Raw genomic sequence first — 11164 nt, 5'->3', positions numbered from 1 at the left:
ATGTATCACAAAAGCGCAACAGAAGAAAACATTGGAGAATGCCATTAAATACTCAAAAGCTAGCAAAGACTTTTCCTATCCAAGTTTGTTTAGAATAAGTGAAATTGTTATGTTTAAAAACAATTGATAAACTACATTTTTACAGTTTATAAGTAAATATTTTGTTTTTTTAAAATGTTAGTTTAGGTAAACCTATGTTACTAATTTTTCTTTACCCAATACTATAAAACTAGTCTTATTACTACTGGTTTGTAAATTAATGTCAAACCTTTTTGAATATTTTTTTCAGGAAAAGTTACACTACAAGAGCTTTACATCGTCCAAGCCATTCAGCTAAATAAATTAGTTTTAGACGTCAATGAAGAACAAAAACTAGTCAAATGTCTCAAAGATAAAATAGGTCCTGAAGACTTTCGCATGTATCTCATTCTTTTAAAGATGTTTTGTTCTTCGAGTAAAGACGCTTTAATATACATAGATAGTCGTTTTTTGATGATTTCAGAGACAGACAGCTTTTTGCAATTGGAAGTAAATCTTCTTAAAGAAATTATTTCTAGATCAAGTTTGTTAGTTACAACTGAGATTGAAGTTTACGAAGCTGTTGATAAATGGATTAAATACAACTTTATAAAAAGAGGAAAGTTTTCAAAAATGCTTCTACAAGAAATACGTCTTTCACTGTTAGAAGATAAAACCTTAAAAACTATTTTAACTGAACAGAGCTGTTTTAGAAAGAACAAAGATTCCCTAGCGGTCGTAAATGAAATTTTGAAAGGCAACTTTGATTTTTATAGGAATAAACCGAGCACGTTTTTCACAGCAAGATGCTGCGGTCACGATTCATTTGACATTTTGTATTTTGGGGGTGTGGAAAAAGCTGATGAAGTTGTTGATAACAAAGTACTGCGAATAAAGAATTCCGACCACTTTAACAGTTCAGAAATAGTTTCTTCATTAGTGAAAAAACGTTATAACTCTAAAGTGGTTTATCTCAAAGGAAATGTCTACATTTTTGGTGGTAATGATGTCCCAGATAGTAACTCGTCGAATAGAATTATCGTAAAAGAAGTAGAAATGTACAGCCATCTTGCGAAAACGTGCAAAGTAGTAGCAAATATAGAAGATATAAATGACTATGACTACTATTGTTATGCGGTATGCGGTTTCATGGATAAAATTTATTTGTTCGGAGGTTATGATGACTGTCATACTGAAAGAGACTTGTGTATAGAGTTTGATACGTACAGTTGCTCTTGGAAGCACAAATCAAAGATGATCGAAATAAGAGAAAATCCTGCTGCATGCGTTTTTGAAGAGAAAATCATCGTATCTGGTGGCAAGCACTATACAGGCCTTGAGTTTGTTAACTTTGTCAATTATTACGATGAAGACAACTATCAAACAATAGATACAGTTGAAGCTTACGACCCAATAGACGACACTTGGACAGAATTTCCAACTATGAACTATTCAAGATGTCTCCATGAGTCAGTTGTAGTTAAGAATAAATTGTATGTCATCGCAGGAGGAACTTATATCAATGAAGTTTATGATTCTACTTCTAAAAAATTCGCTGTTCTTAAACCATCATTCAGCCTGTACGACAGTACTTCAAATAGACCATTTGCAGTCTTTAGTGTTGGACGCAAACTTTATACTTATTTTAAAGGTTCATCGAGTATGTTTTGCTTCGATACAGTAAAGGGTGAGTGGTGTGAAAAACCTAGCGAACCAACGAAACATCTCACCAGCTTTTCTGCTATCACAGTTCCTCGTCTTTAAAATGAGAATCTAGGAAAACGATGTTCTAAACATTTAAACAAATATGATTATAGTTGTATAGTAAACATCATGGCTATAATAAAATGGCCAAATGTTGTTGAAAAGCTCATTTAAACTGTTTAGCTTTGTCTATTTCGTAATACGTTTTCGGATAATAAGTATTTTGTAAAATTAATTCATATTTACTTTCAATATAAAAAATGTACACAATTATAGCTATTTTAATTTTAATACGGATTTTCAGTAATATTTTTCTATAAATACTATTTAGTATAGCTAATAACTTTTTATTCTATTTAAAAAACAGCTAATTTTAAAATATTAATAAGGCATTATGTGATGCAAAAATTAAAAATTTTAAAGTTTGTATTTTACTATGTTCATTTAGAGCTCTAATTTAAAATGTTTTAATTTGATCCTTGTTTCTTTCGATTAGATGTAAAAAACTCAAATTTAGTATTAATCTAAGTTTTTAAGCTGAGAATATAACGTTTTTTAATCCTCTTCGCTTCATTTCTTTGTAAATAAACTACATTTATATAATCATTTTGTACGAATTTATTTGCTTATCTTAATTAAACTGTTTTTATTTCGGCCATAATTATATAATAATTCTAAGGTTAATTCTTAAGCTAATGTTTAGACTGACTAAGCTAATTAGTGTAGTAGTTTTATAAGTATTAATTGGACTTGTATTACTGTTTAACAAAAGTAGGTTTATAAGGTTGTAAATAATTTATATTACTTATTTAACTAGAGTGTCTGCAAGTTGAGAATATATTTTACAATTAATAAGTTGAATGGATGTTACTTTTGCGCGAGCCTCAATTTTGCACGAGCGTCACTTTTGCACGAGAGGTCTCTTTTTAAGAATTTTATTCTATATCATATTAAGAGCTTCTTCATATGTTGGCAGTTTAGTATTTGACCTGAACTTCACTTCTTGTTTGTTTGTGTTCGATAAAGATTGTGATTCATTTTCATACTCCAACTGATTATCAGAAGTCATTATTTCATCATAAGTTGGAGGTTAGTCAAATCGTATAACATGAATTGTGTCTTCATCTAGTATGAACGTTAATATAATACTCCATATAAACATAAAAATACTATCAAACTATTTTTTCTTTATTTAATTTATTGATATACTAAACGTAATTTACCAAACTAAACAACATGTACGAATTACATTTATATCAAACCTGTATCATCCAATACTCTTCTTCCTGGAAATATTATTGCCTATACAACAATTCACCAAAGTTAAAGTATAAACACAATTAGCGGAACTGCAAATTAAATAATACCCCAGTCTGGTAAACCTTTTCCCTCGCTACAGCTTTTAAAATAATATATAAACGATTATAAATACTCGAATAGTTTAAAATAGTTTGTTTTATTATATAAATACTTTATAATTAGATTCTAATGAAATTGTTTCATAATATTAAAAAATACAAAGCTCTTAATATTGAAACATAAAAAACATATTTTACTTACCAATTAATTTTAGTTTTTTACCACAGACATTTTTTTAATTTATCTTCAACAACTAATCACAATATAAAGGTATTACCTGTGTTTGTAATATTTGTTTGATTACTGACTATCATTATATTTAAAAGTGTGCTGTAATATTATTTTCTGTTAAAGTAATGCAAATTTTGTTTAAGAATAAAACTAATAATTTTTTTTTGCAGCTAACTTAAAACAGTAAAAGTTAAACTTAGTTTTAAGTCATTAATTTAAAAAAACTTTACTACAAATAAACTATAAAATTAATTATAATTATATTTTTTACTAGAACAAAAACTAAAAACTAAATTTTGAAAGAGATTTCTATTAAAGTTAGTGTAATGAATAACTTCTCGAATAGTTTAAAATAGTTTGTTTTATTATGTAAATACTTTATAATTATATTCTAATGAAATTGTTTGAAAATATTAGAAATATAAAGCTTTTAATATTAAAACATACAAAACATATTTTAGTTACCGTTTAACTTTAGTTTTTAATAAAGTTATTACTATTGAAAATTTTCATAGCTTACAAAGCAATTTAATTTCTTAGTAATCAAGTTAATAATATGTTAATTTTATCAAAAAATTAATAATAAAAATAGTCAAAAATTGATTTTGAACTTGTCCTCTTTTTCACGTACAAATTTTATACAAGCATGAGTGTTTACATGAAATTAAAAAAAAAAGTGACTGTAAATTTAGTTTATTACTAAAAATTAGGTCTTTATCAAATTTCAGTATAATATCAAGTTAATAAAGTTAAATTAGTTGTCTTATTTTTTTTGTAACCGTTTTTAAGAACAGTTTGTAAAGATTTAGTCTGAAAAGGTAGATAAGTTTTATAAATATTAAAGTAAAACAACCTTTGGTAAAATACAATCTTAAATTTTATTAAAAAAAACTCATCAATTTTTATAGATTTTTGAAAAATTTTTGATATTATAGAAATTTAGTTTTGTAATATTCTTAATAATGAAAACATAGTTAGATTTTAAAACTATTCTATTTCTAAGATAACTAATTTTTTAAAACATTATTCTAATCATGAAATTGTTATTAAAATTTGTCAGTTATTCATATTTCCCAAAACTAGTTGTTTTGTTAAAGGTAAAAAGTGTAGTTTCAATATATGTTAGGTATATTAATAATCTTAGAATACTGTACCAAAGTATGTGTGGGGCAATCTGCTTTAATAGTTCATAATTTTAATTCGGTTTATTAAAAAAATTAGTAGTTTAAGATAAATTTAAGATTATGTTTTAATTAAAACTAGTTAAAGATAGTATTATTGTATATTAAATGAAAAAACCGCTCAAAACGTTTGGTTTAAAAACCTGGATATGAAAAATCTTTCGTTTATCGAGTAATACACCACGGATACAGTTTAATGTCTTGTAAAGGGCAGTTGAAAAGACATTAGTATGCATATAAAAAATTAGCATTTACTGAGTGTTTAATAAAAGCTATTGAACACAGCTGAAATAACAGACTTAAACTATTATCTCTGAATGGCGTGTTTTGAATAATCTATTTAGTCTACTTCAGTATAAGCATTTAAATATTAGAACAAAGGTACAAAGCTAATGTACAATAGTACTTAATTAGGTTTAACTTTAATTTCATAAAAAATTAAATAAAAAACAGTAATTTTTGAATAATATATAAAACACTGTCTGCGGTTTATAATAAAAATTGTTTGTATTAATACCGTTTTAGATATACCTTTAGTTATTTGAATAACTTGTAAGACTTAATTTTTACAATTATATTCGATTTAAAATATTTTTATTTTGTGTATATAACGAAAATTTTTCATTATGAAACTGATTAAAAAAATAATATGTTTAATTGTCATAAAAATGGAATTAAATTGATAGTGTAAAAATGTTCAAAATATATTAAAGTAGATCCTAAATACTTTATATTGATGTTTTGTAATTTATAATTTTAATGGAATCAAAACATTTCGAACAACTTACTTATAAAGGCTAAAATTTAACCTTTTAACTTACACTTTTTGTTTATATATAAATAAAAACAATTGCAACCAACAATTTATTATGATAACTCATAAAGTGTTATTAAAATTGAAAACTTTTATAATTCTTTTAACTTTGAATAAATTTAACAAAGTTTCGAAAACCACTAACTACAAAATTTAATTTCAAAAGTTTAGTTTACAATTTTGATTAAAAATTTTTAATTAGTATTGTCTAAAAAGTTTTACCATTAAAATCTTTAAAAAGTTCAACAGACTATAAAGTGGTAATAAATTTGAGAAAAATGTTATTAATCAAAAGTGTTCCCAGACCGGGAATCGAACTCGGGCCGCGTGGGTGAGAGCTACGAATCCTAACCACTAGACCACCTGGAAAAAGTATGAATGCAAGTTTTACAATTTATATACTAACGCTTAAGTAAACATCTATCTATTGTGCGTGCTAACGTGTTTAGGAGAAAAGTATATAACATTCATTGTCTGTAGCTTGTCGTCGATGTAACAGTTTTATGTAACTAATCTTTATTTTAAAACTCTCTTTTGCTTTTGTATTTTTTTAGTAGCAGAAATAATAGAAATAATTAAAACGCTTTAATACAAAAGCAACCATGAAGTTGTTTAGAAACTACTTAATTTTAAGTGAAAAATTGTTAAAAGCTTAAAAAAAAAATATTCAATTATTCTTGCGTATTTTTTGAAATTTTAAAACATTTTGTTGTACTATTTCTTTAAAATAAATGTGTATTGACTTATATGAAAATTTTTTTTACTAACTTTTTAATAAAAATTAAAACTCATTCTAAAAACTACTTAATGTCATGTTTTAAACTTTTTTAAATTATATGGTTTTAAAAAGAGTACAACAATCGAAAAAACTTTTAGATATTTTCTAATTGAAAATAATGCTTATAATACAATGGTTTTAGTTTGAAATATTTTACATAAAAATGTATAAAAATATGTTTTCAATAAAAGTATGTTTACGTATAAACATTATAAAAAGTTCATTCCAAAACTATATAAAAATAACAAGAAAAAGAACAATATTTAATTAAGCTTCTTGTTTTGAACTTTAGCTACTTTTAAGTAAAGCTAAATACTTAAATCATTAACACAGGAACAAACAAATTAAAGAAAAAAAATAAGAAGTGATTTTAATTTTAGTCAAAAGCGTAGAAATGCATAAATATAAAATTTCTTAAAGTTAACAACTAAAGTTAAAAACATAGAATATTTGATCACAAAATTTTAAAATTATTTTTATTGAAAAATTACATAAAACAGATTTTTTTTGAATTTTTCTTTTGTTCAAATTTTATAAAAACCCTTTCAAGCACAAGCCTAACACATAATTAGATTAACGAAGTCAATTTTTACTGAGCCAACTTAAAAAGCTGTTGATTAGTTTATTACAAAAATTAACTAATAGAATAAGTTAGTACAGTTTTTAATACTAGCTTTTGCTTCATACATTTGTTTAGATCAGGCAGATAATCATCAGCTGTTTAAATTCGGAAAGAGTTGAATGTGAAAAATATAAGTTAAAAGTAAAAACAAAAACAAAGTATGATGAAGATTTGTACAAGACGCATATCAGTGCAAAAAATAATTTAATTCGAAACTAACAACTAAAAAATTTGAGCAACAAACAGTTATCTAAAATATTATTTTTTATCTATTAAACTTTAAAAAAGCTAGTAAATATGTCGACAAGACAACTCTATTTATACATTTAAAGCACATATTATATGTTGTTATTGAATAAAAAATCTACAATAGTTTAAACAGATTATTAAATAGTAAATGTGAGCAAGATTCAAGCACTCTAGTAAAAATATATTTATAATTAAAAATATTGTAAGATCGAAAGAAGCAAAATGTTTATCACATTAGTTTGCTGACTTCATTTCAATCAAAATACAATTTTATTTTGCATTGTTTGTATTGCTTAAAGTAAATTAATTAATTTTATAATGAGCTTTATTGGAACTACAAAGTAATCATAACTTAAATTTTGTTTGGTAACTATTTCTACGTAGTTAACTCTATGATAAATGTTATTATTTTTTAAAATAAACTTAATCTACATCAACACACGATTTAAAATAAATACAGGTCCTACAGAGACTTGAACTCGGATCACAGGAATACTCAATAATTTCATTGAACGTTTTTCTGAAAGCTGAAGCAATTTTTATTCAAATTGTAACTCTTCCTTTCACGAAAATTTTAGTGTATTTGTTTCGTTTGATAAAAATTTATTTAGTTAGTTTGTCTAAAAAATTAAACCAATTAAAACTGGAAGTAATTTGTTAGATTTCGTTTGTTCTAAGTATTATCGTGTTGTAATATAACTAACATAATAGCTTAATTAATGCCTTTGTTTCAGCAGTTTAGCGGGTTTGTTATGTGTTTAATTACTAAGAAACCTTAAAGGAATAAAAACAAGAGACACACCAAATCAAATGATAACAAGTTAATTTGCATAGAACAGTAACAATGTTCTCCTAAACACTTTCGCATGTGCATGTAGCAGTACACACAAGCATAGGCTGAAATACGTAATAAGTGGTTGTGTCCAGTTTAAGTTGCGTAATAGTTAGCATTTGTGGTTCTTTCTACCGCGGCTAGGGTTCGATCTCCGGTTTGGGGTCACATTCGTTTTTATCTTCACTAATCAAACCAGCTTATTAACTTTATTGTATCTTATCTGTTTTCACAGTTCGTTAGGAATAACCCTTAAAAGAAGTTTATTAGAAAGAAAAATGATGCAAAAACTCTTCAGTTGTATCTAAAATTAAAACAAAACTAAAACAAAACAAATCTTAAAAATTTTTACGGAAAAACGGTTGGATATTTACTCATGGTGTAAATTTATTAGGTATAAATTATTTTAAATGTATTTTATCTTTTCAGTAAAAAGAAACTAATTTGAAGGTTATGTCTAAATAATGTATTTTATTTATTTATATAAAAGTTATTTACAATTATTTTTGTAGTTACTTTAATAAATATATACTTTTATTATTTTATAATAGTTACTTTTATATATAAGTTATTAATTAAAAAATAGATCACTATCTTTTTCCTATCTTTTTTAACGAATAATTTTTTTTAAATTTTATTACATAATATTGTAAGAAATTACGCAAAAGTTTTTTTAAAACAACAAATTATAGTGCATATATTTTTGAAAGCTTAAACAAGTATTTTTTAAATTGAATCTACGTAACTTTTTAAGCAGCTTAAAGTTTGAAGTATACTTTATTTTAGGATCGTTTTTTTTTAAGTTAACCTGATTAAAACTAATTTTAACATTAAAAAAACAACACAAAAGCTAATGAAAAAAGCAGAAATAAATAAAAAATAAATTAAATAAAAAAACTATAAAAAAAAAACCGAATTATGTTTCATATGTTTTGAAGCCGTTAGTAAATCAAAAACAAAATAAAATCAATCTCATTGCTCAGCAATGCTTTTATGTTCTGTTTATTATCAAAAAATAAGTAAATATTTAAACTATAAATTTGAAAAGTTTTTCTTCAAAACTACTTTCATTAACACTTAGAAATTGTCTGAATAGAAAACTTTTGCTACACACATGGGATTACTTGAAAATGCTTAAACGTACGGATTGCATACAATATACGTTGATAAGGAAAACTACTATATTCTAATTCTAGGTTTATTACTGTATAAAATGCAACTTAGGCACAGTAGTAAATAAATGAGAAATAAATATTTGTAACATACTAAATCAACTGAAAAATTACTTGCTTTTGCTATAATTTGTCGTTTGTTAAAAGTAGACTAAATGCATAATAATTAATTTTGAATATATATTGTCATTTAAATACTGCCAATTAACAATCAAGTTTATAATTAAAACTTAATTAGTTTTAAAGTTTCAACATATAATCACATATAACGTCATATTACAATCAGGTTTACTTCATCAATTTTCATTCAACTTTCTAATTTTTTCAATTAAATCTTCGTAAGAAGTCCACAGGAAAAATGGATCTTGACTATCTTCCCTCGCAACGAACTCCTGATACCCAAGGCGACGAGTCAACAATCTGCCAGATATGACGGGAAACGCTGAGGCAGTTCCTAAAGTAAATGTTTATTTAGCTGGTTTTGTTTTGAATAAAAATTGTTAGTTAAAAAGTTGGTATTTTTTAAATTTACTTCAAACATAAAAACAACTAGCGACTGTTGGGGACAAAAAAAGTCAACAATAGTTAAAAAAAACAGCTTTGTTTTTCAAACTAAAGTTTTTATTTAAAAAATCTACGTATATCTTTACTTTTTAACACCTTATGATACCGAACATTAAATTATCAATTAAAACTTAACTAACGCTCATTATGAAACTTCTTGCTCCTCACAGGAGCTTGGAATCTTGACAGTATAGAAATTTGAATTCCGCAGTAGCCTCTACCGTCGTAGCTTCCATCCTTCTCGAGAAACCTTATGTTAGCAATGTCGCTTGCAACTAGATAAGTGCCAACAAAGTTATTTTCAGAATCCACCAAAACCGGAATGTTCAATTCGTAGTGGAGTTTGTCAAGAACCTCCTTTAAAAAATTATCGCGAGCTTCTTTGTCGTTGTAAAAATCAGGTTTGTCAGAAGAAAACTGCAATGATATTTGCTGATAACAAAATTTTTATTAATCTTAGTGTTGGATTTTTTCTTTAAAAGACACTATTAAGTATAGTTGTATTTTACTTCGAATGCATTCTAATAAGCACAAATTTACAGTACAAAAATTGAATAGTGATTTTTATTTTTGTTTTTAATTGATGATAAAAAAGAAACCGGTCGTAGGTTGTTTTAAATGCTGTTGTCGTTTGTCGTAGGTTTAGTTAATTTTTTTTATTTCTTATTGTTTTTTAAAACCTCAACTAGTTTTAATTTTTTAAATTATTAGCATTTGGAAAACGCTGGTACTTATAGTAATAAAGTTGAGTATAGATTAGCTTAATATACATTTAACTGCTTGATATATATATCTTATACTCCCTGGTTGAATTATCTATCCTACTTGAAATAAAAAATTGATAGCTAAATAATGTGCTGTGAGACAAACTTAAGTTTAATTAATTTGAATACTAACATTGGAATTTTCGTTCAAACTTTTAATGCTGTCAAGCAATTCATCTTGAGAACTCCAAAGAAATATAGGATCTTGACAGTCAGCATTTCTCACAACCAACTCACCATAGTATCCTTCCACTAACAACCGGCCGGATACGATGGGAAACACTGGATAATAAGCACCTAAAATAAATAAAAAATGTAAATGTTCATTTAGTTGATTTTGTCTAAAAGAAAAGTGTTTTAGTGGTTAAAATAGAACATTTTGATTAAAATATGTTCTCGGTGTTATGCAGGGTTGCCATTTTTTAGATCATAATAACTGTAATGACTGACTGTTAACTTTGTTGAGTTATCCTTGGTATATACAAAGCCTTATATAAATGTTTTTTTTTTTAAATTTATTTAAATGAAGCTCCAAACTAAATCAGTTATAACATAACAACATTTTCAAAATTAGCTAACTAAATCTGATTTAACTAAAAAAAAGCGTGAAGTTCAAGAGATTCCCTTAACTTTCCCGAGTTTTTTATATACAAAAATAATGCGAAACCAGATCAAGTTTATAAAAAAAACTCAAAACATCTTGAGTTTTCCTGGTTTAGTCTTCGGCAACACTGATTATAAGTATCAATTTTATTTATTAAATAAACAACGAACTATAAACAATTGGTAACAAAAAACTGTAAAAACAAATATTAAGTGTTTTAAAAGTTCAATGTACATTATTACTTTACAAAAACTTGAATAACCTAAGGTAAT

The 11164-nt window shown here is 25.4% G+C and overlaps 1 non-coding gene across 1 annotated transcript; it reads right to left on the bottom strand.

Annotated features, from left to right (window-relative positions):
- Nucleotides 1–5604: 5604 nt before the first annotated feature.
- Nucleotides 5605–5676, bottom strand: Trnae-cuc (transfer RNA glutamic acid (anticodon CUC)). Its single transcript has one exon. It is a non-coding gene; the product is annotated as a tRNA-Glu (tRNA).
- Between the last annotated feature and the right edge of the window lie 5488 nt (nucleotides 5677–11164).

The sequence above is a fragment of the Thalia democratica genome, chromosome 1 (genome assembly GCF_965202585.1).
Source record: "Thalia democratica chromosome 1, ktThaDemo2.hap1.1, whole genome shotgun sequence".
NCBI lineage: Eukaryota > Metazoa > Chordata > Thaliacea > Salpida > Salpidae > Thalia > Thalia democratica.
Note: the sequence above shows the minus strand (reverse complement) of the source record. Positions and strands in the feature narration are given on the sequence as shown.